We start from the raw sequence: 27,955 nt of genomic DNA, 5'->3' as shown, positions 1-27,955 counted from the left end.
TCAGTGTGTTCAGATTGATATTGAGGTCTTTGATCCATTTGGACTTGAGTTTTGTGCATGGTGATAGATATGGGTCTATTTTCATTCTTCTACAGGTTGACATCCAATTGTGCCAGCACCATTTGTTGAAGATGCTTTCTTTCTTCCATTGTATACTTTTAGCTCCTTTATCGAAAATCAGTTGTTCATAGGTTTGTGGGTTAAAATCCGGGTCTTCTATAAGATTCCATTGGTCGACTTCTCTGTTTTTATGCCAGTACCACGCTGTTTTCATTACTGTAGCTCTGTAATAGAGTTTGAAGTCAGGGATGGTAATGCCTCCAGAAGTTCCTTTATTGTATAAGATTGTTTTGGCTATCCTGGGTTTTTTGTTTCTCCATATAAAGTTGATTATTGTCCTTTCAAGATCTGTGAAGAATTTTGATGGGATTTTAATGGGGATTGCATTGAATCTATAAATTGCCCTTGGTAGAATTGCCATTTTTACTATGTTGATTCTCCCAATCCAAGAGCAAGGGAGATCCTTCCATTTTCTGGTATCCTCTTCAATTTCTTTCTTCAATGCCTTAAAGTTTTTGTCAAATAGATCTTTCACTTCCTTGGTTAGAGTTACCCCAAGATATTTTATGCTGTTTGTGGCTATCGTGAAAGGTGATGATTCTCTTATTTCTCTCTCTGCTTCCATATCCTTTGTGTATAAGAGGGCGACTGATTTTTTGGAGTTGATCTTGTATCCTGCCACATTACTAAAGGCGTTTATCAGCTGTAGGAGTTCTTTGGAGGAGTTTTTGGGGTCGCTCATGTACACTATCATATCATCTGCAAATAATGCAAGTTTAACTTCTTCCTTTCCAATTTGAATCCCCTTTATCCCCTTATGTTGTCTTATTGCTATTGTTAAAACTTCGAGAACTATATTGAAGAGGTATGGAGAGAGTGGACAGCCTTGGCGTGTTCCTGATTTTAGTGGGATGGCTTTAAGTTTCTCTCCATTTAATTTGATATTAGCTGTCGGTTTACTGTATATAGCTTTAATTATATTTAGGTATGATCCTTGTATCCCTAATCTCTCCAAGACTTTTATCATAAAGGGATGTTGAATTTTGTCAAATGCTTTTTCAGCATCTAATGAAACGATCATATGGTTTTTTTCTTTCAGATTATTTATATGATGGATTACATTGATAGATTTGCGTATGTTAAACCAGCCCTGCATCTCTGGTATGAAGCCTACTTGATCATAATGGATAATTTTTCTAATGTGTTCTTGGATTCGGTTTGCCAGAATTTTGTTGAGGATTTTTGCGTCGATGTTCATGAGTGAGATTGGCCTGTAATTCTCTTTCTTGGTTGGGTCTTTGTGTGGTTTTGGTATCAGAGTTACTGTAGCTTCATAAAAGGAATTTGGCAATGACTCTTCTGTTTCTATATTGTGAAATACATTAAGGAGACTAGGTATTAGGTCTTCTTGGAAGTTCTGGTAGAATTCCGCATTGAAACCATCTGGTCCTGGACTTTTTTTGGAAGGGAGGTTTTTGATAACAGCTTCTAATTCTTCACGACTAACAGGTCTATTTAGGTTGTTCACCTGGTCCTGGTTTAACTTTGGTATATGGTATTTATCTAAAAAAAGCGTCCATTTCTTTTACATTTTCCAGTTTTGTGGCATACAGGCTTTTGTAGTAAGATCTAATGATTCTCTGAATTTCCTCTGTGTCTGTGGTTATGTCCCCCTTTTCATTTCTGATCTTATTAATTTGCAAATTCTCTCTCTGCCGTTTGATTAGTTTGGATAGGGGTTTATCAATCTTGTTGATTTTCTCCAGGAACCAGCTTTTTGATTCATTGATTCTTTCAATTGTTTTCTGTGTTTCTATTTTGTTGATTTCAGCCCTCAGTTTGATTATTTCCAGTCTTCTACCCCTTCTAGGTGAGTCTGCTTCTTTTTTTTCTAGAGCTTTCAGGTGGGCTGTTAAGTCTCCAATGTGTGCTTTCTCTGTTTTCTTTAAGTGGGCAGTTAGTGCTATGAACTTTCCTCTCAGGACTGCTTTCATAGTGTCCCATAGGTTTGAGTATGTTGTTTCTTTATTTTCATTGTCTTCAAGGAAGACTTTAATTTCTTTCTTTATTTCTTCCTTAATCCAGGTATGGTTCAGTAGTTGACTATTCAGTTTCCATGAGTTTGTAGGCTTTCTGGGGGTAGCATTGTTGCTGAATTCTAGCTTTAATCCATGGTGATCTGATAAGATACAGGTGGTTATTAATATTTTTTTGTAACTGTGGATGTTTGCTTTGTTACCGAGTATGTGGTCGATTTTTGAGAAGGTTCCATGAGCTGCAGAGAAGAAGGTATATTCTTTCCTATTTGGGTGGAATATTCTATAGATGTCTGTTAAGTCCATTTGATTCATTACCTCCATTAATTCTCTTATTTCTCTGTTAGGTTTCTGTCTAATTGACCTGTCCATTGGTGAGAGGGGAGTATTAAAGTCTCCTACTATTAATGTGTGCGGTTTGATGGCTGCCTTGAGTTTTAACAATGTTTCTTTTACGTACGTGGGTGCTTTTATATTAGGGGCATAGATATTCAGGATTGAGACTTCATCCTGATGAATTGTTCCTGTTATGAGTAGAAAATGTCCCTCTCCATCTCTCCTGATTGATTTAAGTTTGAAGTCAACTTTGTTAGAAATTAGTATGGCCACCCCTGCTTGTTTCTTAGGTCCATTTACTTGATAAGCCTTATCCCAACCCTTTACTCTGAGTAGGTGCCTGTCTTTGTGGTTGAGGTGTGTTTCTTGTAAACAGCAGAATGTTGGATCCTGTTTTCGTATCCAATCTCTTAGTCTGTGCCTTTCTATAGGAGAGTTGAGTCCATTGACATTAAGTGATATTAATGACCAGTGATTGTTAACTCCGGTCATTTTTTAAGTTGTAAATTTTGTGTGTTCCCCTTCTTTGTGTTGCGCTGGTGAAGGGTCTCTAGTTTTCTGAGATATTGTGGTCATTGTTGGACTCCTTGGTTAGTGATTTTCCTTCTATTACTTTCTGTAAGGCTGGATTTGTGGCTACATATTGTTTAAATTTGTTTTTATCCTGGAAAATTTTGTTTTCTCCATTTATGGTGAACGAAAGCTTGGCTGGGTATAGTAGTCTGGGCTTGCATCCATGGTCTCTTAGTTTCTGCAGTACATCTATCCAGGACCTTCTGGCTTTCATGGTTTCCATAGAGAAGTCAGGTGTAAGTCTGATAGGTTTACCTTTATAAGTAACTTGGCCTTTTTCCTTTGCTGCTCTTAGTATTCTTTCTTTATTCTGTATGCTTTGTGTTTTGATTATTATATGGCGAGAGGATGTTTTTTTTTGATCCAGCCTATTCGGTGTTCTGTATGCTTCTTGAACCTTCGTAGGTATATCTTTCTTTAGGTTGGGAAAGTTTTCTTCTATAATTTTATTAAATATATTTTCTGGACCGTTGAGCTGCGCTTCTTCTCCTTCTTCTATTCCTATTATTCTTAGGTTTGGTCTTTTTATTGTGTCCCATATTTCCTGAATGTTTTGTGATGAGAATTTGTTGGCCTTGCTGTTTTCTTTGATCAGCGTGTTTATTTTCTCTATGGTATCTTCAGAATCTGAGATTCTTTCTTCTATCTCTTGTATTCTGTTGGTTATGCTTGCTTCTGTAGTCTCTATTCGTTTGCCTAGATTTTCCCTGTCCAGCTGGCCTTCTGTTTGTGTTTTCTTCTTTGCCTCCATTTCAGTTTTTAAGTCTTGAACTGTTTCCATTATCTGTTTGATTGTTTTTCCTTGGTTTCCTAGGGTATCATTCACTGATTTAGTCAATTCTTCAAACTTTCTGTTATACTTCTCATCCATTTCTATAAGGGCATTTTTTACATGTTGTTTAAGGGCGTCAATCACTTTCATAAAGTCAATTTTATCTACTTCTTCATGATTAAGGTGTTCATGTCCTCCTGTTGGGAGGTCGCTGGGTTCTGGTGGTTTCATATAGTTTTTCAGATTGTTAGGTGAATTCTTGCATTGGCGCCTGCCCATCTCTTTCTCCGAATGCTCCCCTATGGATCTTCTTTTACCGGATCAGGTCTCCTTGCCTAGTGATGTACCTTCCCAGTGATGGCTCTCTGCAGTGATAGCTCTCCTGGTGCTCTAGTGATGTCTCTCCTTGCTTGTTGCAGGCAGGCCAGTGAAACAAAGGAAGTCTCCTTTGCCTACTTGCCCTGAGGATTTGCCCCCAGCGCCAGACAGACTGAGCTGGATGGTGTTATGTGCCCAAAGAGGAAAGGGGGCAGAAGGAAGAAGGGTTCTGGATGCAAGCTGGGTGGGACAAGAAGAGAGAGGCAGTATGCGAGGTATAGAGCCCCTGCAGGGAGCCCAGGGAGTATAGGGAGGGGGATGAGGAACTTCAGAGTTCCCTGTCCAGGGCTGCTTCCGCCACCGCTGGTCACAAACTCACCCCACTGCTGTCTCTCCTGGTGCCGAGATCAGATCTCCGTGCAGGTTGGGTGGTTCGTCCCACATTTTTCTTATCCATTCTTCAGTCGAGGGGCACTTAGGTTGTTTCCAGGTTCTGGGTATGACAAACAATGTTGTGTGAACATAGTTGAGCACATGTCCTTGTGGCACGATTGTGCATCCTTTGGATATACACCCAAAAGTGGTATTACTGGGTCTTGAGGAAGGTTGTTTCCTAATTTTCCAAGAAAATTGTGACACTGACATCCAAAGGTGTTTTACCAGTTTGCATTGACACCAGCAATGCAGAAGTGTTCCTTTATCCCCACAACCTCTCCAGCATAAGCTGTCGTCAGTGTTTTTGATTTTGGCCATTCTTACAGGTGTAAGATGGAATCTCAGGGTTATTTTGATTTGCATTTCTCTGATGACTAAGGATGTTGAACATTTCCTTAAGTGTCTTTCAGCCATTTTAGATTCCACTGTTGAGAGTTCTCTGTTTAGATCTGTACTCCATTTTTTATTGGATTATGTGTTCTTTTGATGGCCAATTTCTTGAGTTCTTTGCATATTTTGGAGATCAGACCTCTGTCTGATATGGGGTTAGTGAAGATCTTTTCCCATTCTGTAGGCTGTCGTTTTGTCTTGTTGACTATGTCCTTTGTTTTACAGAAGCCTTTTCTGTTTCAGGAGGTCCCATTTGTTAATTGTTTCTCTCAGTGTCTGTGCTGCTGGAGTTATATTTAGGAAGTGATGTCATGTGCCAATGCACTCAAGTGTACTTCCCACTCTCTCTTCTATAAGGTTCAGTGTGGCTGGCTTTATGTTAAGGTCTTTGATCCATTTGGACTGAGTTTTGTGCATGGTGATAGATATGGATCTATTTTCATTATTCTACATGTTGATATCCAGTTATGCCAGCACCACTCATTAAATATGCTTTCTTTTTTCCATTTGATATTTTTTGCTTCCTTGTCAAAAATCAGGTGTTCGAAGATGTATGGATTGATATCCGGGTCTTCTATTCAGTTCCATTGCTTCTTCTGTCTGTTCTTATGCCAATACCAGGCTGTTTTCAGTACTGTAGTTCTGTAGTAGTGTTTAAAGTCAGGAATTATGCTGCCTCTAAAAGTTCCTTTATTGTACAGTAATGTTTTGGCTATCCTGAGTTTTCTGCTTTTCCATATGAAGTTGAGTACCATTTTTTTTTGAGGTCTTTGAAGAATTTTGCTGGGATTTTGATGGGCATTGTGTTGAATCTGTATATTGCTTTTGATAAGATTGCCATTTTTACTATGTTAATTCTGCCCACCCAAGAGCATGAGAGATCTTTGCACTTTTTGGTGTCTTCTTCAATTTCTTTCTTCAAAGATTTAAAGTTCTTGTCATGCAGGTCTTCCACTTGTTTGGTTAGAGTTATTCCAAGATATTTTATGCTATTTGTGACTATTGTGAAGGGCAATGTTTCTCTGATTTCTTTCCCAGTTCTTTTATCATCTGTGTACAGGAGGGCTACTGATTTTTTTAAGTTAATCTTGTATCCTGCTACATTACTGAAAGTGTTTATGAGTTGTAGAAGTTCCTTGGTAGAATTTTTCGGATCGCTTATGTAAACTATCATATCATCAGCAAATAGTGAGGGTTTGACTTTTTTCCAATTTGTATCCCCTTGATCTCCTTTTGTTGTCTTATTGCTGTAGCTAGGACCTCAAGAACTATATTGGATATGGAGAGAGTGGACAACCTTGTCTTGTTCCTGATTTCAGTGGAATCACTGGGAGTTCCTCTCCATTTAGTTTGATGTTGGCTGTTGGCTTGCTGTATATTGCCTTTACTGTGTTTAGGTATTTTCCTTGTACCTTTATCTCTCTCCAAGACCTTTATCATGAATGGATGTTGTATTTTGTCAAAAGCTTTTTTGGCATCTAATGGTGGTTTTTATTTTTCAGTTTGTTTATATGGTGGATTACACTGACAGATTTTCATATGTTGAACCATCACTGCATCTCTAGGATGAAGCCGAATTGATCATGGCAGATGATGGTTCTGATGTGTTCTTGGATTTGATTTGCCAGTATTTTATTTAGTATTTTTGCGTCAATGTTCATGAGTGAAATTGGTCTGTAATTCTCTTTCTTAGTGATGTCTTTCTGTGGTTTGGGTATCAGGGTAATTGTAGCCTCATTAAAAGAGTTTGGCAATGTTCCTTCTGTTTCTATTGTGTGCAATAATTTGAGAAGTATTGGTATTAGTTCTTCTTTGAAAGTCTTGTAGAATTCTGAGCTGAAACCATCTGGTACTGGGCTTCTTTTAGTTGGGAGATTTTTGATGACTGTTTCTATTTCTTCAGCAGTTATAGGTCTGTTTAATTTGCTTTTCTGGTCTTGATTTAATTTTAGTAAGTGATATTTATCCAGAAATTTGTCCATTTCCTTTAAGTTTTCCAATTTTGTGGTGTACAGGTTTTTGAAATATGACCTGATGATCCTCTGTATTTTCTCAGTGTCTGCTGTTATGTCCTCGTTTTCATTTCTGATTTTGTTAATTTGGATATTCTTTCTCTGCCTTTTGGTTAGTTTGGATAAAGGTTTGTCTATTTTGTTTATTTTCTTGAAGAACCAACTCTTTGTCTCATTGATTCTTTGTATTGTTTTCTTTGTTTCTATTTTGTTGATTTCAGCTCTCACTTTGATTATTTCCTGCCATCTAGTTCTCTTAGGTGAGTTTGCTTTCTTTTGTTCTAAAGTTTTCAAATGTTCTGTTAATTCACAAGTGTGGGATTTTTCCAGCATCTTTATGTAGGCATTTAGTGCTATGAACTTTCCTCTTAACACTGCTTTCATTGTGTTCCATAAATTTGGGTATGTTGTGTGGTCATTTTCATTGAATTTTAGGAAGTCTTTAATTTCTCCCGTTATTTCTTCCTTGACCCCTTGATGATTCAGGTGAGCATTGTTTAATTTCCATGTGTCTGTGGGTTTTCTGGAATTAGTATTGCTGCTGACTTCTATTTTTAAACCATGGTAATCTGATAAGGTACATTGGGTTATTCCAATTTATTTGTATTTGTTGAGGTTTGTTTTGTTACCGAGTATGTGGTCAATTTTTGAGAAGGTTCCATGAGATGCTGAGAAGAAGTTATATTCTTTTCTGCTTGGATGGAATATTCTATAGATGTCTGTTAAGCCCATTTGAGTCATAACATCTGTTAGTTCTCTTATTTCTCTGTTCATTTTCTGTCTGACTGGCCTGTCCAGTGGTGAGAGTGGAGTATTGAAGTCTCCCACTATTAGTGTGTGGGGTTTAATGTGTGATTTAAGCTTTAGAAGTGTTTCTTTCACATATGAGGGTGCCCTTGTATTTAAGGTATAAATGTTCAGTATTGCAATTTCCTCTTGATGGATTTTTCCTGTGACTAATATGAAATGCCCTTCTTTGTCTCTTTTGACTGATTTTAGCTTGAAGCCTATTTTGTTAGATATTAGGATAGCTATACCCACCCCTTATGTCATCTTAAGTCACTTGAGTGATTCTTGTGGAAGATTTAGAAGTCAAGACAAAAGTTATGACCAATGTCACCTGCCTGATAACTCAACATTCACCAATGCCTACCCTATAGATACATACTTCTAATATCATCCCTCTATTTGGTTTCTTTTCAAAGTATATACATCTTCTACCTTATAAAGTGTATCACCAGCATAAAGAAAATTTTTTTCTGATTCCCAGACCCTAAGATTGTGTCAAGTTCTAACATCCACATAGCAAGATGAATGATTTTGTGTGGGAACCCTAAGTTCTGGAAGAGTGAATGAAGGTCTTGAGCTAAAAGGAGGTGATCTGGACTTTAACTGCAACTGAAGGAATTGGATCAAGAAGCATCCTCTTTCTGAGACCCTGAGAGATGTTTCTATGGGAATGGGAGGTGGGAAAAAAGAGTATAATGAAATATATGTGACATGAAAGCAAAATGGGGGAAAGTACCTATGGAGCGGGAGAGTTGGGGAAGAGGAATGAGGAAAAGTTTCCCCTTTGTTGTAATAGGAGTGGCAGGCCACTTCCCGCCACCTGGCTCCCAGCTAGCTTTACCCGAAATAATTACACAGAAACTGTATTCTTTTAAACACTGCTTGGCCCATTAGCTCTAGCCTCTTATTGGCTAATTCTCACATCTTGATTAACCCATTTCTAATAATCTGTGTAGCACCACGAGGTGGTGGCTTACCGGTAAGATCTTAACCTGCATCCATCTCAGAGAGGAGAGGCATGGCGACTGCCTGGAGAGGAGAGGCATGGCGTCTGGCTCACTGCCTTCTTCCTCCCAGAATTCTGTTCGTCTACTCCACCTATCTAAGCTGCTGTCCTATCAAAGGCCAAGCAGTTTCTTTATTGATTAACCAATGAAACAACAGATTGACAAAATGACCTTCCCATATCACCCTTTTGTTTTTTAGGTTTCTTTTTAATTTAGTATGCACTAAATGGATTTTAATGGGGGCACTTTCATACCTGAATTCATTATAGTTCGTGTTTCTTCATCTTTTTTTCCCAACTGCTAGAAAATTTCTATTTTCACACTTAGAAATTATGTTCTCAGTGAGAATTTCAATACTTCCTCATACATCTTTGTTGCAATTGGCTGCTAGTTTATTTCTGGCTGTTCAGCAGCTCAGCCCTGAGATTATCACACAGAAACTGGATTAATTAAATCACTGCTTGGCCCATTAGCTCTAGCTTCTTATTGGCTAACTGTTACATCTAATTTAACCCATTTCTATTAATCTGTGCATCACCATGAAGCTGTGGTTTACCAGATAAAGTTCTGGCATCTGTTTCCCTCAGGGCTACATGGCTTCTCTCTTACTCTACCTCCTTTCTCCCAGCATTCAGTTTAGTTTTCCCTGCCTACCTAAGTTTTGCCCTAAACAGGCCAGAGAAGTTTCTTTATTCACCAATGGTTTTCACAGCATACAGAGAGGAATCCCATATCACCTCCCCTTTTCTGTTTAAATGAAGGTGAAAGTTTTAACTTTAACATAGTAAAATTACATATAACAAAACAAGTATAAAGCAATAAATACAGTTACAATAATTATATCTACTTTATCTTTCATCATAACTAAGGAAAATTATAACTATCAATTCTTCAACTCCATCAAAGACTCCAGAAGGATATAATATTGCCTAAGTAAGCAATAACTTTATTGTCCAAAACTCTAGAAATGACAGAGACATCTCGCTGCCTGTACAGTCACCCAAAGTTCTTTTGTACCATTGGGACATCCATCTTCAGCCTATAGGCCCATAGCATCCAGCAGACTTTTCCATGAAGCAGGAAATTTCAACGATAGTTGTGCCTATATTGGCAGTTTGTCAGCCACTTTCTTCTGTGTCCTGCAGAATATCTGGCAAACTCTTTCATGAAGAAGGAACCCTGAAGGACTGTCTTACCTTTAAGCAAGTTCAGTAGTCATTTCTCTTTGGGTCCTGCATGTCCAGTTTATCAAGCAGTCCAAGCAAGAGCAGTTTCTTGCCCAAATATCTAACCAACTCCATAAGAAGCCTCTTCAATGCCCATCTTCCTCTTGGAGTAGACTGGTGCAGCCGGGAGCAGATGTGTCTCACTGTAATGAAAAGTCCTAAATTCTTAAAAAAAACACTTTAGATGCCATATTCTGTAGTCTTTGAAAGATTTGAAGAATCCCTATCCATTTGAAATACATCTCTGTATATATAGTAAATCTAACTAAAATGACTACAAGCTTGACTATTATAGATGACTATCTATTAACCTATATTTCTTTTTTTTTTTTTGATTTTTCGAGGCACGGTTTCTCCGTAGCTATATTTCTTAATTATACATTACATTTTTAAATGAGCTGAACAAGCCCAATATCTTAATCAAGATCAGAAATACATATACACAGTATAACAAACTTAACCTTAAATTTGTATCAATAAACCAAGATCCATACCAATGCAAATCTCTATAACATATCCCCCTTTAACTATAAAAATCATTTGAAAACAATATTTGGGTATATGGGCATAGTTCTGTCCAAACTTCTTCCTGCTCTTTATTGGGCAAAGTAATTTTTGTAGAGGTGTTCAAAGCAACATTTCAGGGGATCTTGGTTCATCAAACCATATTAATCTGGAAGCAATCCACAGGTCCTCATCTTCTGTGGAAACAAAAGAAGGATCTCTTTTCCAAAGCAACATATCCTTAGACTCATATTTTGAATTCAAGAAACCTTTAAAATATATAGGTTGGTTTAGCTTAGCAGCCCATACAGTGAAATGGCTTTCTGTACTTAGCTCCTTCACAGTCAACAAAATAAAAAAAATAAACAGAATAGTATACATAATACAGACTCTCTGTGAATTTTCCATTTTTACATGGTTTATTTTTCTTTCCTTTAAAGACTTTACCTTTTTTAACTTCTTTTTATAACAGTCTATATTCTTTTTCTTCTCTGTTCCAAGCCTACCTACATTTTTTAAACACACTGTGACCCATTTAGTGGTCATTTATTTTTGAATTTGTCCTCTTGTGTATCTGTAATTTTTTACTGTCCATGAGCAGTTCTTAAAATGCTAAGTGCTTCTTAAAGACTTAATCTGCAGCATTACTAAGGTATATCCAGCACATCCCACTTGCCCCCCCCAGTCCAGCATGGGTGAGCTGTTCACTTCCTCTGAGAGCCCTGCCCACTGCCCTAGTTCCAAGTATGCAGCGGGTCTATGATGAGCCATTAAGCAGTTTGTAACATGCTGTTTACAAACCCCATTTAAATGCCCAGCCTTCTGAAAGAGCCAGAGGTCACACTGGCAGCACAGCCCAGAAAGTTGGCATTTCAAAGCCACGTAGCTTTTCTTTTCTGTTACCGCTGAGTCAGGAAAACCTCTCTTAAAGGAGCTGTGGCACACCACCAGCACACACCTGTGTTGAACTCTGTATTTTTTGTGTCTAAAATTCCTTTCCAAGCTCTCTCAGTTTTAGTTGGCCACATAGGCACCAATTTGTTGTAGGAGGCCACTTGTTTTGTTCCTGACTGCTTGGTCCCAAAATAATCACACAGAAACTATATTATTTAAATCACTGCTTGGTCCATTTGCTCTAGCTTCTTATTGGCTAACACTTACATATTAATTTAACCCATCTCCATTAATCTGTGTATCACCATATGGTAGTGGCTTACTGGCAAAGTTTTGGAATGTCTGACTCTGGCCATGGCTCCATGGCGTCTCCTTGACTCTGTCTCCTCCTTTCTCCCAGCATTCAGCTTACTTTTTACCACCTACCTCTATTCCCTGTGCAGGTCCAAGACAGTTTCTTTATTAACCAATGGTATTCACAGCATACAGAGGGGAATCCCACATCACATCTTCTAGGGAAAGGTTGGTTTCCCTACACAGCCAGAAATGGTTAAGGTTTTCTGATGTTCTCTAGGACCATGATTCAATCTTTTCAAGGTATTTGGTTGAAAACTTGCCTTTCATCCCTCTGCCCTTAGAGTAAGCACTGGGATAACAGAAGGGAGGAAAAGTAGTGGCACAGTCACAAGCAGCTTTTCATGGGAGTAAAAAATCAAATGACAATACTAAAGTTAGACACGAAGAATCATTTTTATTCTAAAGCACCTATTTTCAGAAATTTTTAATTTCAAAGAATGAAAATAAACAGATATTTTAGAAATCTGTGAGGTCAGAATTCTCATATAACAAAGTTTTGTTAAGTGTGCACATACCATTCTTGCACAGAAGATATAGTCAAATGCTATGACTCATTTATCTTATAGTGATATTGATTTTGAGGTATGAACTTTAGCTTTTTAAATATAAGTCATGGACCATGTCTATTTATTTATTAGATAATATGGAGCCACTGAACTCCTTTCCAAAATTGTTATAGTTTTAAGCTGAAATTTGTTGGACAAGGGTTGGTTCCTGGCTGCCCAGCTAGCTTAGACCCAAAATAATAACACAGAAACTGTATTAATTAAATCATTGCTTGGCCAATTAGCTTTAGCTTCTTATTTGCTAACTCTTATATTAATATAACCCATTTCTATTAATCTGTGTATTGCCATGTGGCTATGGCTTACCAGCTAAAGTTCCCAGCATCTGTCTCTGGCAGCAGCTCCATGGTTTCTCTCAGACTCTGCCCTTTTTTCTCCCAGCATTCTCTTTAGTATTCCCTACCTACCTCTATTACCATACAGCTCTGCCATATAGGCCCAAAGCAGTTTTTTTATTAACCAATGATATTCATAGCATACATAGGGGAATCCCATATAACCTCCCCTTTTCTGTTCAAATAAAAAGGAATGATTTAACATAGTAAAATTACATATAACAAAACAGGTGTCAAACAAGAATTACAGTTACAATATTTATATCTACTTTATCTTTTATCATAACTAAGAAAAACTATAACTATGATTATAAATTCTTCAACTCCATCAAAGACTCCAGAACGATATAATATTATCTAAGTAAACAGGGAGTGCAATGTAAACAACTTCCCAAACTCTAGAAATGACAGAGACAGCTTGCTGTCTCACTTTTAGGCAATTTCAGCAGTCATTTTCTGTGGGTTTTGCATGTCCAGTTAAGCAGTCCAGGCAAGAGCAGTTTCTTGCCCAGAATGGATAGCAAACTCCATACAAAGCCTCTTTGATGCCCATCATCCTTTTGAAGTAGCTTAGTGCTGCCAGGAGCAGATGTGTCTCACTGTCATGAAAAGTCTTAAGTTCTTAAACATTTTAAATGTCATATTCTGAAGGTCTCTGCAAGATTCGAAGAATACCTAACTAAATGAAATATATCTATATATCTAGAAATCCTAACTAACATCACTACAATCTTAACTATTATAGATGACTCTCCATTTACCTATATTTCTTAATTATACATTACATTTTAAATGAACTGCACAAACATAATACCTTAATCAAGAACAGAAATATACATATACAATATAACAAAATTTACCTTAAGTTGTTTCAATAAACCAAGATTCATACCAAAGCAAATTATTCATATCTATAGTATATCCCCTTTAAATGTAAAGAAACATTTAAAAACAATATTTGGGAATATGGACATAGTTCTGTCCAAACTTCTTCCTGCTGTTTATTGGATGAAATAATTTTTGAGGGGTCTTCAAGGAAACCTTTCAGGAGGTCTTGGTCCATCAAATCATATTAGTCTAGAAGAAATCCACAGGTTCTCATCCTCTATGGAAACAAAAGAAGAACCTCTTTTCCAAAGGAGCATATTCTTAGTCTCATATTTTGAAATCAAGATACCTTTAAAGTATATATGTTCATTTAGGTTAGCAATCCATACAATGAGATATTTCTCTGTACTTAGCTCCTTCATAGTCAAAAAGTTCAAAGAAAACACAGTAATATACATAATCCAGACTTTCTGTGTATAGTCCATCTTTACATGGCTTATTTTTCTTTACTCCTTTTAATCTATAACTGTCTGTACTCTTGTCTCTTTAAAGACTTTGTTTTTTTAAAACAAAACAATTTACTTTTTCTCCAACTCTCTATATACTCTTTTTCTTCTTTCTTCCATGCCTACATGCATTTATACAACACTGTGACACAGTTAGAGGTATTTTATGTCTGAATCTATCCTATTTTGTATTTGTAATTCTTTACTGCCCAGAAGTGCTTCTTAAAATGCTAAGTGATTTTTAAAAACTTAAGTGGCACCATTACTAGGGTATATACAGTACTTCATGCTTGTTCCACACAGTCCAGTATAGTGGAAGTCCATTAGTACCTGAGACTGCAGGGTGGGAACCATCCTCACCACCTAACTAACTCTGATAACCAGTTAGTCCATGTTGCCATCAAGTAACTTGCAGTATACTGTCCTCAAACCCCATTTAAATGCTTGATAACCAAACCTCCCAAAAGATCCAGCACTGTTTTTGCTGAAGAACCAGGAAGCCGCTGCTTTTTTAAAGAAACTGTACAGTTTTTACTGTGCCCCAAGGTGCCTTGCTCATCACATGCCCATCTAGAAAAAAAAAATTGTGGCTACCAAGGAACTGTGCTAAACTCTGTTCTTTTGTGTCTAGAATTCCTTTTCAAGCTCTCTCGGGTTTTTAAGGGGATTTTAGTTGGCCACGTGGGTGCCAATTTGTTGGAGAAGGGCTGCTTATTGATTTCTGGCCACTCAGCTAGCTTAGACCAAAAATAATAACACATAAAAATTTGGTTCCTCTCTTGTCCTTATCCAACATCCTTAATTTATTGATTTTGGTGCCCACCAGTCTCAAAACCTAAACTTAAATGTGATCATTGTCTTAAAAATTGTAAAACACAGAGAAAACATATAGGGGATTAGAGACACCAGAGCATTCCTGAATCTTCTTGAATCTTATACAAGGCTACAGAGAGAGGTAGATGACACAGAACGTCACAGGTCTAAAACAAGTAAAATTCAGAATTACCAAAATTTAGATTTCTAAAAGAAATAAAGGAGCCTAACACTAGATACTATGAAATATGGTAGAACAAGAGGAAAATCGCCCTCAGTAGAATTAGCAGTAAAGGTAGAAAGGAAAGCCTTAGTAAATTTCAGGGACGTAGATTCTGCCAATCTGTAAAATTACTGTTTAAGGTGAGAGATATGCTCCTAAGTAAACTGTAAAATGAGACGTCGGAGAAGGTAAAATATCCCATCCTTCATTGTTTCAGCAAGGACAAAGTATTGACTGGTGTTTGTTGCACTGTATTTGCTTTTTTTATTTCCTATACTATTGTCTTTCATTCCTTCATCCTTTATCCTTTACTTCTCTTATCTTCAAAGAGATATCTACCCAACATATGCACAAATAAGAGTAAAAAAAAAACCTCAGAAACATGACAAATTACGGCAATATGATTTCTTCAAACTGCTTAATGCTTCAATAGCAAACTCAAATCATATGAAAATAGGGGCTGGGGAGGTAGAACAATGTGCTTGCTTCACAGGTCTGAGGATCTGAGTTTGGATATCTAGAATCCAAATAAAAGTTGAACACGGAAGTGGGTGCCTGTAACTCCAGCACTGGGAAGCAGTGACAAGAGGACCCTAGAGACTTAAAGTTAGCCAATACAACCTAACAAGAACTTCAGTTTAATGAGAGACTCCATATAAAATGATAAGATAGAGCTAAGTGATTGAGGAGAGATATTAACATTGTCTTCTTATCTCCACACACACTCATATAGACCGGTGCACCTGCACACATGTGTGTATCATATACACACATATATACAACACACACAACTTTTAAAAGATCAAAATAATTGAAATGCCAGACAAAAATTTCAAAAGCCAATTTAAAAAACACATATTAAAGTGGATAAACAAATGAATAAATTGAAGTCAAAACAAGACTTTGATAAGATATTCATCAAAGAGCTAGAGACTCTGAAATTTTGAAATTTTAGAAACTAAAAACTCAACAAATAAATTTTAAAGACTAAGTGATAATCACCAGTAAAATAGATCAATCAGAAGAAATAATATCATAGATTTAAGGCCAAGTTTAGGGACTGCTACATTCATATAAAAGCAAACAAAAATAGGCAATTATCTCTAACAGATGTTATAAACCAAGTGGATCTAATAGATATTTACAGAACATGCCACTCAAACACAAAAGAATATGCATTCTTCTCTGCACCTCATGGAACTTTCTCCACAACTGACCACATACTGGGACACAAAATAAGTCTGAACAGATAAAAAAAAAAATTGAAATAGCTCTCTGCATCCTATCAGACCACCACAGGTTAAGACAGGATTTCAAAAACAACAGAAAGCTTACAAACTCATGGAAGCTGAACAACTCTCTACTGAATGAAAAAATGGGTGAAGACAGAAATAAATTAAAGACTTTCTAGAATTCAATGAAAATGAAGACATAGCATACCCAAACTAATGGAACATGAAGAAAGCAGTGCTAAGAGGAAAGTTCATAGCACTAATTGCCTTCACAAAAAAAAAAAATACTGGAGTGATCTCATACTAGCAATATAATAGCACACCTGAAAGTTCTAGAACAAAAAAAATTGCACCCAGAAGAAGCAGATGACAAAAAATAAGTTCAGAAATGAAATTAAAAATAGAAACAAACAAAAATAATACAAAGACTCAATGAAACAAAGAGTTTGTTCTTTCAGAACATCAATAAAAGTAACAAATTTTTATCCAAACTAACTAAAAGGTAGAGAGAAAATATCCAAATTTAAAAAAAAATCAGAAATGAAAAGGGAGACATAAAAATAGACACTAAGGAAATCCAAGGAATCATAAGAACATACTTTAAAAACCTGTAGTTCACTTATATATTTGTCTTTCTGGGTCTTGGTTACCTCACTAGGAATTTTTTTTTCTAGTTACATCATCTCAGAGATGTAGGGATGGTTCAATATACAAAAATGAGTAAATGTAATTTACCATGTAAGCAAACTGAAAAAAAGAAAACCACATGATCATCTCATGATGAGATGTATAAAAGGCCTTTGATAAAACCCAACAACCTTTTATGATAAAAAGTCTTGGAGAAATCAGGGATACAAGGAACGTACCTTAACATAATAAAGGCAATTCACATCAGCCTTTAGCCAATATCAAATTAAATGGAGAGAAACTCAAAACAATTTCATTTAAATAAGGAACAAAACAAGGCTATCCACTTTCTCCATATCTACTCAATATAGTACTTGAAATTTTAGCTATAACAATAATAAGACAACTTAAAAAAAACAGTACCCCTCCTATATACAAAAGATAAATGGACTGAGAAAGAAATTAGGGAAACAACCCCTTTCACAAAAGTTCCAAATAATATGAAACATCTTGATATAATTCTAACCAAACAAGTAAAAGACTTCTATGATAAAAACAAGTCTTTGAAGAAAAAAATTGAAGAAGATACTAGAAGATGGAAAGATCTCCCATTCTCGTGCATTGGCAGGATTAACATAGTAAAAATGGCCATTCTGCCAAGCAGTGATGGCACATGTCTTTAATCCCAGCCTACAGAGACTGAAGCAGCAAGCACAAGGAAGACATGGATCTGTGCAAGGCCCTCTGAGGAAATATTATAGCTATTAGTATGTTTATGAAACTCCTGACTATGAGAACAAGACGGTCTCTGACTCTTTTGCCTTCGCTTGGTTTGCCATGTCCAACTTCAATATGATGGCTTTTGCTTTATCTTATTGTATTTTATTTTGTCATGTTTAGTTGCTGTCACTTAGAAGCCCATTCTTTTCTAATAAGAGACAGAAAGTGAGTGGATCTGTAAAGGGGAGACGGTAGGAAGGAATTAGGAGTAGCAGGAACTATAACCAGGATATAATGTATGAGAAAGTAATCTATTCTCAGTAAAAGAAAAAAAAAGAAATTTGCTATAAAAAATAAAATAAAATTCCATCACACTCAAAATATAAAAAAGAATATGAAAATTAATAAAATCATATAAAAATGAGGATGATACAACAAATGAGACTGAAATATAGAAGATCATTATGAAATATTTTGAAAAAATATAATTTACTAAATTATAAGTTGTATAAGAAATTGGGTTTTTAGAAACTAGACTGTGAAGCTTTGTGCTTCCTCTTTCCTTCCAGCACCGAGCACTGGGCATCTCTCGGGACAACTGGCACAAGCGCTGCAAGACTGGGGTAAGAGAAAGCCCTACCACAAGAAGCAGAAGTATGATCTGGGACGGCCTGCTAGCAACACTAAGATTGGCCCTCATCATATACACACAGTCAGAGTGTGAGGAAGCAATAAGAAGTGCCGTGCCCTAAGATTGGATGTGAGGAACTTTTCCTGGGGATCTGAGTGTTGTATTTGCAAAACAAGGATCACTGATGTAGTCTATAATGCATCCAACAACGATCTGATCTGCACCAAGACCCTGATGAAGAACTGCATTGAGCTTATTGACAGCACACCTACCGACAGTGGTACAAGTACCACTATTCACTGCCCCTGGGTCGCAAGAAGGGGGCCAAGCTGACTCCTGATGAGGAAGAAATATTAAACAAAAAAACGATCAAAGAAAATTCAGAAGAAATATGATGAAAGGAAAAAGAACGCCAAGATCATCAGTCTTCTGGAGGAGCAGTTCCAGCAGGGCAAGGCCAGTGTGGCAGAGCAGATGGCTATGTGCTAGAAGGCAAGGAGCTGGAGCTCCAGCTGGAGCTGGAGTTCTATCTGAGGAAGATCAAAGCCTGTAAAGGCAAATAGACCATCATTCATAGCTCTTGTAATAAAGATGTTTATTATTCTAAAAAAAGAAAGAAATTGGATACACTGTCAGATGCATACAACTCACAAAAACTAAAGCATTAAATAAGGAGTTTCTCATCAAATCAAAGCCAGGACTGGACAGGTTTACGAGCTCTATTGGATCTTTAAAGAAGAATTAACACCAGTGTTTATCAAGCTATTCCAGAAAGTACTCATTACCCTGAGTTATTTACTTCTATTTTATGCATATAAGTGCTTTGCTTGCATATATGGATGTATACCATTATGTGGGTGCTGGGAACCAAACCCCAGTCCTCTAAGAAGGCAGCAGGTGCTCTTAACCACTGAATCACCTCTTTAGCCCAATAATCATATTTGGACACAGCAAAAAACTATAGACAAATTTCTTTGATGAACACAAGTTGAAATCATACATGATGATGAGGCTAGTTCGACATATAAAAATAAGTAAATATAATTCCATGTAAAAAGAATCAAAGACAAAACTGCCTGAGTATCAAAATATATGAAAATTTAATTTCTGACAATATAACTAATGATAAATACCTGAAAAAACTAGGAGTAAAGAGAACATGCTTCAGTATAATTAAGGCTATTTTTTAAACCTAAAACCAAGAGCAAAAATTACTCTGAGTCAGGGGAAGTAAGCACATTACTTCTAAAGTCAGAAATAAAAGAAGAATGCACTCTATCATCACCCCTATTCAGTACAGTACTTGAAATCTTAGCCAAAATAATAAGGCAAGAGAAAGAAATAAAAGGAATATGAATGTGAGAAAGTAAAGCATTCTTTTTGTATATTATATGCTATTATACTTAAAAGATCATAAATGCTCAGCCACAAGACTAGTTTGATATGATAAACAACTGACAAAATGAACATTAAAAAGTAGTTTTTCTATACACTATGAACTCATTGAAAAATAGATCAGAAAAGAAATCTCACTCACAACAGCCCCAAAATATAAATAAAACACTTATACATAAACTTAGCTAAAGATGCTAAAGATATTTAAAACAACTGCAAAGTACTGAAGAAAGCAATTGGAGAAAATGGGAAGATAGCATGTGTTCAAGAGTTTGTAAAATGAATATTGTTAAAATATTCATAATGGATGCTGGGAAGATATAAGGGATATCTCAGTGTTTAAGAGCACTTGATGCTTTTGCAGAAGACCTGGGTTTGTGCTGTGGGACAATGGTTTTACCCTGTAAACATTTGTTTCTTGTACTTGTTTAATAAAATGCTGATTGGCCAGTAGCCAGGCAGGAAGTATAGGCTGGGTGCCCATGTAGGAAGTAGAGGCAAGGCAATGAGAACAGGAAAATTCTGGGAAGTGGATTCTGCAGTCTGCAACCGTGACCCAGCCGCAGAGGAAGCAAGATGTGACTGCCTTGCTGAAAAAAAGTACTGAGCCATGTGGCTAACATAGACAAGAATTATGGGCTAATGTAAGTTATAAGAATTAGTAAATAAGAAGCCTGAGCTAATGGGTCAATTGGTTTATAACTAATATAAACCTCTGTGTGATTCTTTAGGACTTAACAGCTGCAGGACCAGGCAGGACAGAAAACCTCAGTCAACAGAGATTTGGTTCTTAGAATCTGCATGCAGAACCTCAAAACTGTAACATCAGCTCTAGGGCCACCTTCTTCTGTTCTCCATAGGAATTGCACACACACAGTACACATACAGATGAGCAAACAAGTAAACACATGCATATATACATACATACATACATACATACATACATACATACAAATTTTAAATGGTTATTTTACAAAAAGCAATTCATGTATTTAATTCTTTTATATGACAAGACTTTTCTTGGGGAGGTACAACATACAAATCTTCTATGCCAGATAGGGATACTACAGCAAAGTACGGATACCATCAAAGTCCAGCTTGGTGAACCAATGAGTTTTACTGGAGTTACTTATAGGAATATGGGTAAACGGTTACTTAGAGGAGCAGAAATAACTCAAAAGACAGCTGTATCACCAAAGCTCACCCCAGAACAGGTGACAGCTCAAAAATGCTGGCTCAGCCTACAGACAGCTCAACAGGATGAAGAATGTCCTTTCCAAGTGACTCAATTAGTCTAAACCTCTTCCAGGCAGCCCTGCTGGTTTAAGTCTTCTTTGCCACTTGGCTTGTCTGAGAATGACCCTTAGCTATCATAAATACTTACTCTGGGAGGGAAGGGCCTGGAGAATCTGGTTGGTTTCCATGACTTCCTGGAGTTATTTTGGGGTGTTTGCCTTCTTCTGCTTTAAGAAGCTTCCCTGGGAGATAGAATGCTTCAATCTCAGAGGAAACAGCTGAACAATAAATGCAATTCTCATCAAAATTCCAAAGATATTCTTCACAGAAGTAAGAAAATATTCCATATTTTACATGGTCTCAGAAAAGACCCCAAATAGCTAAAAATATCCTGAGGAGAAACAGTAATGAAGGTACCACAATACCTAAATTCCAACTACACTTCAGAGCCATGGTAACAAAAAGCAGCACAGCACAGACAAAAACAAAGACATATAGAATGATATAATGTAATAATAGACCTATAAATTAACCCACACATCCATAGTCATCTAATTATCAAAAAAATCCCTCTGTAACATACATTAAAGAAAAGACAGACTCTTTTTTAAAAATTGTTTTTATTGAGCTATATATTTTTCCTCACTCCCCTCCCTTCTCCCTGCCCCTTCTACCCTCTCCCAATGTCTCCATGCTCTCAATTTACTCAGGAGATCTTGTCGCTATCTACTTCCCATGTAGATCAGATACATGTATGAGAGAAAAGACAGACTCTTTAATGAAGAGTGGGGCAAGGAAAATTAGATATCCACAAGAAAAGAAATTAAACCTGATCCCTATCTTCCACCTTGTACAGAAAACAACTCAAAATGAATCAAAGACCTTAATTTAAGACTGAAAACTTAGATGCTATTAGAGGAAAGCATTTATGAAAATAGACACGGGCAATAAATATCTAGGGCTTGAATAGGCAAAAAAAAGAATGTTATTGCATCAAATCAAAAAGCTTCTTTGGAGCAAAAGAAGTAATTACCAAAGTGAAGAGATACTCCACAAAATGGGAGAAAGGCATTTTCCAACTATTCACCTGATAGGGATTAGTTTCCATAAAATTTTTAAATGAGAAAATTAAATATTCAAAGAATAAATAATATGGCCAAAAATGTACATGAAGTGAAATGACGCTTTTCAAATGGTCAATAAATATATGAAAGGAATATTTCACATCTTCAGCCAACAGGGAAATACTACATTGAGATTCAGAATGGTTATCCCCAGAAAACAAAAACATCACACTTTGTTGAAAACATGAGATTTGGAGGGTAAGGGGCCCTTATACTTTTGGTGGGATGTAAATTAGTGATGCTACTATGGAAACAACTATTGGAGGTTCTCAAAAATCTATAAGTAGTTAAAATCCAGTATATAATCCCAGACCTCACATAGCTGAGGCAGGATCATTGCTATGAATGTGAGTACCTTGGGCTTGAGTACAAGTCTAGGGGAAGATATATAGCAAGGTCCTGTCTCAAAAACTTTTTAAAAGAAAATAAAAGTAGAATACAATATGACTCAGATATAACACTCATGGATATTGTAAGGAGGCTGCTTATTTGTTTCCTGGCTGCCCAGACTTCCAAAATAACCACACAGAAACTGTATTAATTAAATAATTGCTTGGCCAATTACTTAAGCATATTGATAGCTAACTCTTAGATCTAGAATTAACCCATCTCCATTATTTTATATTTTACCACAAGGGTTGTAGCCTACCAGCAAGTTTTCAGCATGTCTGTCTCTGGTGGTGACTCCATGGCTTCTCCCTGACTCCACCTCCTTTTCCCCAGCATTCAGTTTAGTTTCCCCCACCTAGCTCTACTCTTTTGCCCTATCACATGCCCAAGACAGTTCCTTTATTAACCAATTGTATTCACAGCATACAGAGGGGAATCCCACATTACATGGGTATACATTCAAAGTCAATTTACAATACAAATATCTGAATGCCCACATTTATTGTGATACTTTCCAATAGTCAAGTCATAAGATCAGCGTCATAATATATATGAGTATTGTTCACAGTGTTTACGAGATAATAAACAAAACTACAGATTGGCATAATGATTGAAATAAGCCAGACTTTCTTGCAGTAGAGAAGGCTTAGTAGTTAAGAACATTTGGTATTCTTCAAGTGTACCTATCCACTTCCTGACACCATGTTGGGTGGATCACAAGCACCTATAACTCCCACTGATGGAGGAGGGTCATCTGTCTATTGGTTAATAAAGAAACTGCCTTGGCCCTTTGATAGAACATAAAATTAGATAGGTGGAGTAGACAGAACAGAATGCTGAGAGAAAGAAGCAGATTCAGGCAATTTCCATAGTTCTCCTCTCCGAGATGGATACAGGTTAAGAATATTCCCAGTAATATACCACCTCGTGGTGCTATACTCATTAGAAATGGGTTAATCAAGATGTGAGAGTTAGCCAGTAAGAGGCTGGAGCTAATGGGCCAAGCAGTGTTGAAAAGAATACAATTTGTGTGTTGTTATTTCGCGTATAAAGCTAGCCATGCGGGAGCTGGGCGGGAATGTAGCCCGCAGCTCCACACTACAGAGTGGCACCCAACGTGGGGATAAATCCACTTAAAAACCTGAGAGGGCTTTTTAAAAAGGGAGAGAGAATTTAACACAGCTTTTTGCTGTTTGTGGGTGGCTTGCCGCAAAGAAATTTTCCTGACTCAGCAGCCGTTTTAAAATGCTGGCTTTCTGGGCTGTGCCGCCATCGTGATCTCTGTCTGGCTCCTGCAGGAGACAGAGCTTTTGAATAGAGCATTTGGAGTAAAGTGCTACGATTTGTTTGATGGCAACTAGACTTGCTGTGTGCCTGAAAGGGGAGCACTATGTGCAGCTCAGAGGCACAAGTGATTTAGAGGCACAAGCAGCTCCGCCATGTTAGCTGTGCTGTGCACATAGCTCAGAAGCACAAGAGGAGAGGCTCCGCCATGCTGAACTGTGCTGATCACAGGCAGGAACTATCATGATTACCATAATAACAGCGCAGTTAAGGTTTAAACTGGGCAGGACACAGGTGGTACCATATTACCTCTACATAGTGCAAGTTAAGTTTTTAAGAAGCCCTTAGCATTTTAAAAAGTGCTCCTGGACAGTAAAGAATTACAGATTCACAATAGGACAGATTCAGACATAAAAGACCTGTAAATGGATCACAGTGTTGGACGATTGTATGTAGACTTGGGAGAGAGAAGAAAAAGTTAATGCCTTAAAAAAAGGGTAAAGTCTTTAAAGAGACAGAGTAAAGATAGTTATAGACTAAAAATAAAAATAAAAATAAATAAGCCACATAAAAATAAAAAAATCACAGAGTCTGGATTAAGTACATTGTATTTTCTTTAAAATTTTTGACTGTAAAGGAGCTAAATACAGAGAGACATTTCATTATATGGGCTGCCAAGAATGGATACCATAAGGGTATTATAATTTCAGAATATGGGTCTAAGGATATGATGCTTTGGAGAGGGTCTTCTTTTGTTTTCACAGAGAATGAGACCCTGTGGATTGCTTCTATCCCAATATGGTATGATAGACCACATCCTCCTGAAAGATTGCTGTGAACACCCTCAAAAAAATTACTTCACTCAACTGCCAACTGAGATAAAACTAGTACACAGGTTATACCATTAAAGACCTAAATAACAGTGCCCCCATACAGCAAAAAGCAGTTTGGAGAGAAAAAACTGCGCCCATATTCCCAATTATTGTTTATAAATGTTCTTTTACATTTAAAGGGGGATATGATATAGAAGGTATTGTGATTGTATAGTTCATTTTTAAAATGTAATGTATAATTAGGAAATATAGGTTGTTAATGGATAATCATCAATAATAATCAAGCTTGTAGTCATATTAGATTTTCTAAATGTACATAGATCTATTTCAGATAGGCATTCTTCATATCTTTCAAAGACTACAGAATATGGCATTTTAAATGTTTTAATAACTTAGGGCTTTTCATGACAATGAGACACGTCTGCTCCTGACAACATCAACCTACTTCAAGAGGAAGATGGGCATCGAAGAGGTTCCTTATGGAGTTTGTTAGCCATTTGGGCAAGAAACTGCTCTTGCCTGGACTGTTGTATAAACTGGACACAAAAATACCCACAGAGAGAGAGGACTACTGAACTTGCCTAAAGGTGAGATGATCTTTCGGGGTTCCTGATTCACGAAAGAGTCTGCGAGACATTCTGCAGGACACAGCAGATAGTGACTGAACTGCCTTTGAAATTTCCTGCTTCATGGAAATGTCTGCTGGATACTATGGGCCTGTAGGCCAAAAATGGATGCCCCAAAGGTACAGAGGAACTTTGTACAGGCAGCGAGATGTCTCTGTGATTTCTAGAGTTTTGGAAGTTACTTATTTCTCGTTTGCTTGGGTAATATTGTAACCTTCTGGAGTCTTTGATGGAGTTGAAGAATGAATAGTCATAGTTTTAGTTTTCCTTAGTTATGATAAAAGATAAAATAGATATAAATATTGTAACTGTAATTCTTGCTTGATAACTTTTGTTATATGTAATTTTACTATGTTAAAGTGAAAGCCTTTCTTTTTGTTTAAACAGAAAAAGGGGAAATGATGGAGGAGGGTAATCTGTCTATTGGTTAATAAAGAAACTGCCTTGGCCCTTTGATAGGACATAAAATTAGATAGGTGGAGTAGACAAACAGAATGCTGAGAGAAGGAAGCAGATTCAGCCAGTCGCCATAGTTCTCCTCTCCAAGATGGATGCAGGTTAAGAATATTCCCGGTAAGACAACACCTCGTGATGCTACACTCATTAGAAATCAAAATGTGAGAGTTAGCCAGTTAGAGGCTAGAGCTAATGGGCCAAGCAGTGTTGAAAAGAATACAATTTGTGTTTTGTTATTTCGGGTATAAAGCTAGCCATGCGGGAGCTGGGCGGGAACACAGCCCGCCGCTCCAAACTACATCCCACTCCAGGAAATGTGACACCCTGGACTCCACAGGCATCTGCACACACATGGAATATATTCACACACATACTCATAAATAAAAATAATTCATAAAAATAAGATGCTGAAGGATATTGTACTGTGGGAGCCCGCTCCTACAAGGTCTGCTAGGTTCCTGGATAGGGGATCCTCAAGGCCAAAGAAAAGTCAGATGAAAGAAACAGAAGACAGGATAGAATAGGGAGGTCTGCCTGGTCATGCCAAAGAAGCCAAACAGCCCAGAGTTTATTTCAGAACTTGCTTATATACAAAAGCAGAATAAAGCACAGCACAGATGGTCAGTCAGTGTCTAACCACAAGACCATTCTTGTCCTTGAGTGAGCAGCCTCTTCTCCAACACGAGCTTGCTGCTAGGAAGCAGCCTTACTTTCTATCTTGATGTTCCTGAGGTTTGTTGTCAGCAGTATACTGTCTACTAGATAGAGTGTTATTTCTCACAGGCTAAATCAGAAGTCTCTCACAGCCCTCAAGGTTATAGAAAAAAAGCAGAGCAGGCAAGCTTGAACTCAAATGACCTTTAAGTCAGAAATGACTCCAGATGGAAACTGAGTCACATGTGGGATCCCACACTGTACATCAGTCAGCCACTAGCCTCTACATACCCCTGCCTCCACATAGGTTAGTACATCTTCACACTTCTATGAGTGCACACACCCAAGAAAACTTGAAAAGAATTTATTTACTATACATTATAATAACCTGCTGACCATCATAGCTCTCCTTTATAGCATAATGTTTACCCTTGGAATGGTGTGGCTGACTGGCAGCTTCTTTTCATTGCTGCTACCCAGAATCATGAATATCATTAATCTGGAAAAATATTAAAACACAATTTCTACTGAATCCCATTGCAAAGTTAAATCCCATTGCAAGCCTTGGACTACTGTATTGGATATGAACAAATGAGAGGCTAACATACATGTACATAACATAATTGTTATCAGAAGGATTGTTATGAATATCCATAATCAAGCTTGAGAAATAAAATGAGACTGATATCCCTGAAACCCACATGTCCATTCTCTCTGGTAACCACTGTCTTCAAAGTTTTTCAGCACTCACTTTCCTCTCTTTCCATGTTCCTTGTTTATTTCATAGCGAAATCCCCTTCAACAAGATCTTACTTCATTTTGCCTGTTTGGGAACTCAGCAAGCTGCTGAGATGCTTTCTCTAAACAAAAACAACCAAAACCAAAAATTTTCTGAGGCATTGGGTTATTCCTAGTTCAACTTTTCTTGAATGGAGTTCTCTTCAATTCTATCCCAAGTGAACTATAACTGCTGTTCCTGTAGCTTGGCTTTAACTAGTTCCTGCCTGATTTTTTTCATTTCCATTATATCCTATTTTTCTCTCATCTTCTAACTTTACATCTCAAATTTATTCTTCATGCTATTGCCAGATGAAAACTCCTAAAACTTGGCCCTCACCAGGCAAAATTCATGTAAATAAACTTTGTAGAACTGACTGCAGACAATAAATAAGCCTGGTGTCTTAGTTAGGGTTTCTGTTACTATAATGGAACACCATAACCAAAAGCAAATTAGGGAGGAAAGGGTTTCTTCAGCTTACACTTTCCACATTGCTGCTCATCACCAAAGGAAGTCAGGACAGGAACTCAAACAGGGCAGGATCCTAGAGGTACGAGTTGATTGATGCAGAGGCCATGGAAGGGTGCTGTTTACTGGATTGTTTCGCAGGCCTTGCTCAGCCCACCTTCTTACAAACCCAGGCCCAACAGCCCATGGATGGTACCACCCACCATGGGTTGGACCCTCCCCTATCTATCGCTAATTGAGAAAATGCCTTATAGCTAGATCTCATGGAGAAAATTCCTCAACTGAGGCTCCTTCTTCTCTGATGACTCTAGCTTCTGTCAAGTAGATACACAAAGCCTGCCAGTACATACACCTGGCATCTGAGATACACTCAAAATTATCTCAATAGCTCGTTATACCTAGTAGTGTCAACTCATTTTGTTGTCCCCAAACAAGTTATGCCCTATCTCTGGATTCTGGAGGTGAGTGTGTGTAAGGTGGAAGTAATCTTCGGAATCACCATCATCATTAGTGAATTCCAT

The 27,955-nt window shown here is 37.3% G+C and overlaps 1 pseudogene; it reads left to right on the top strand.

Moving 5' to 3' along the window:
• The first annotated feature begins 14,070 nt into the window (after nt 1-14,070).
• On the top strand, nt 14,071-18,753 carry LOC130867463 (40S ribosomal protein S8-like; annotated as a pseudogene).
• The last annotated feature ends 9,202 nt before the right edge of the window (nt 18,754-27,955 follow it).

The sequence above is a fragment of the Chionomys nivalis genome, chromosome X (assembly GCF_950005125.1).
Source record: "Chionomys nivalis chromosome X, mChiNiv1.1, whole genome shotgun sequence".
NCBI classification, from domain to species: Eukaryota; Metazoa; Chordata; class Mammalia; order Rodentia; family Cricetidae; genus Chionomys; species Chionomys nivalis.
The sequence above is the reverse complement of the archived record's forward strand: the minus strand, read 5'-3'. Positions and strand labels throughout refer to the sequence as shown.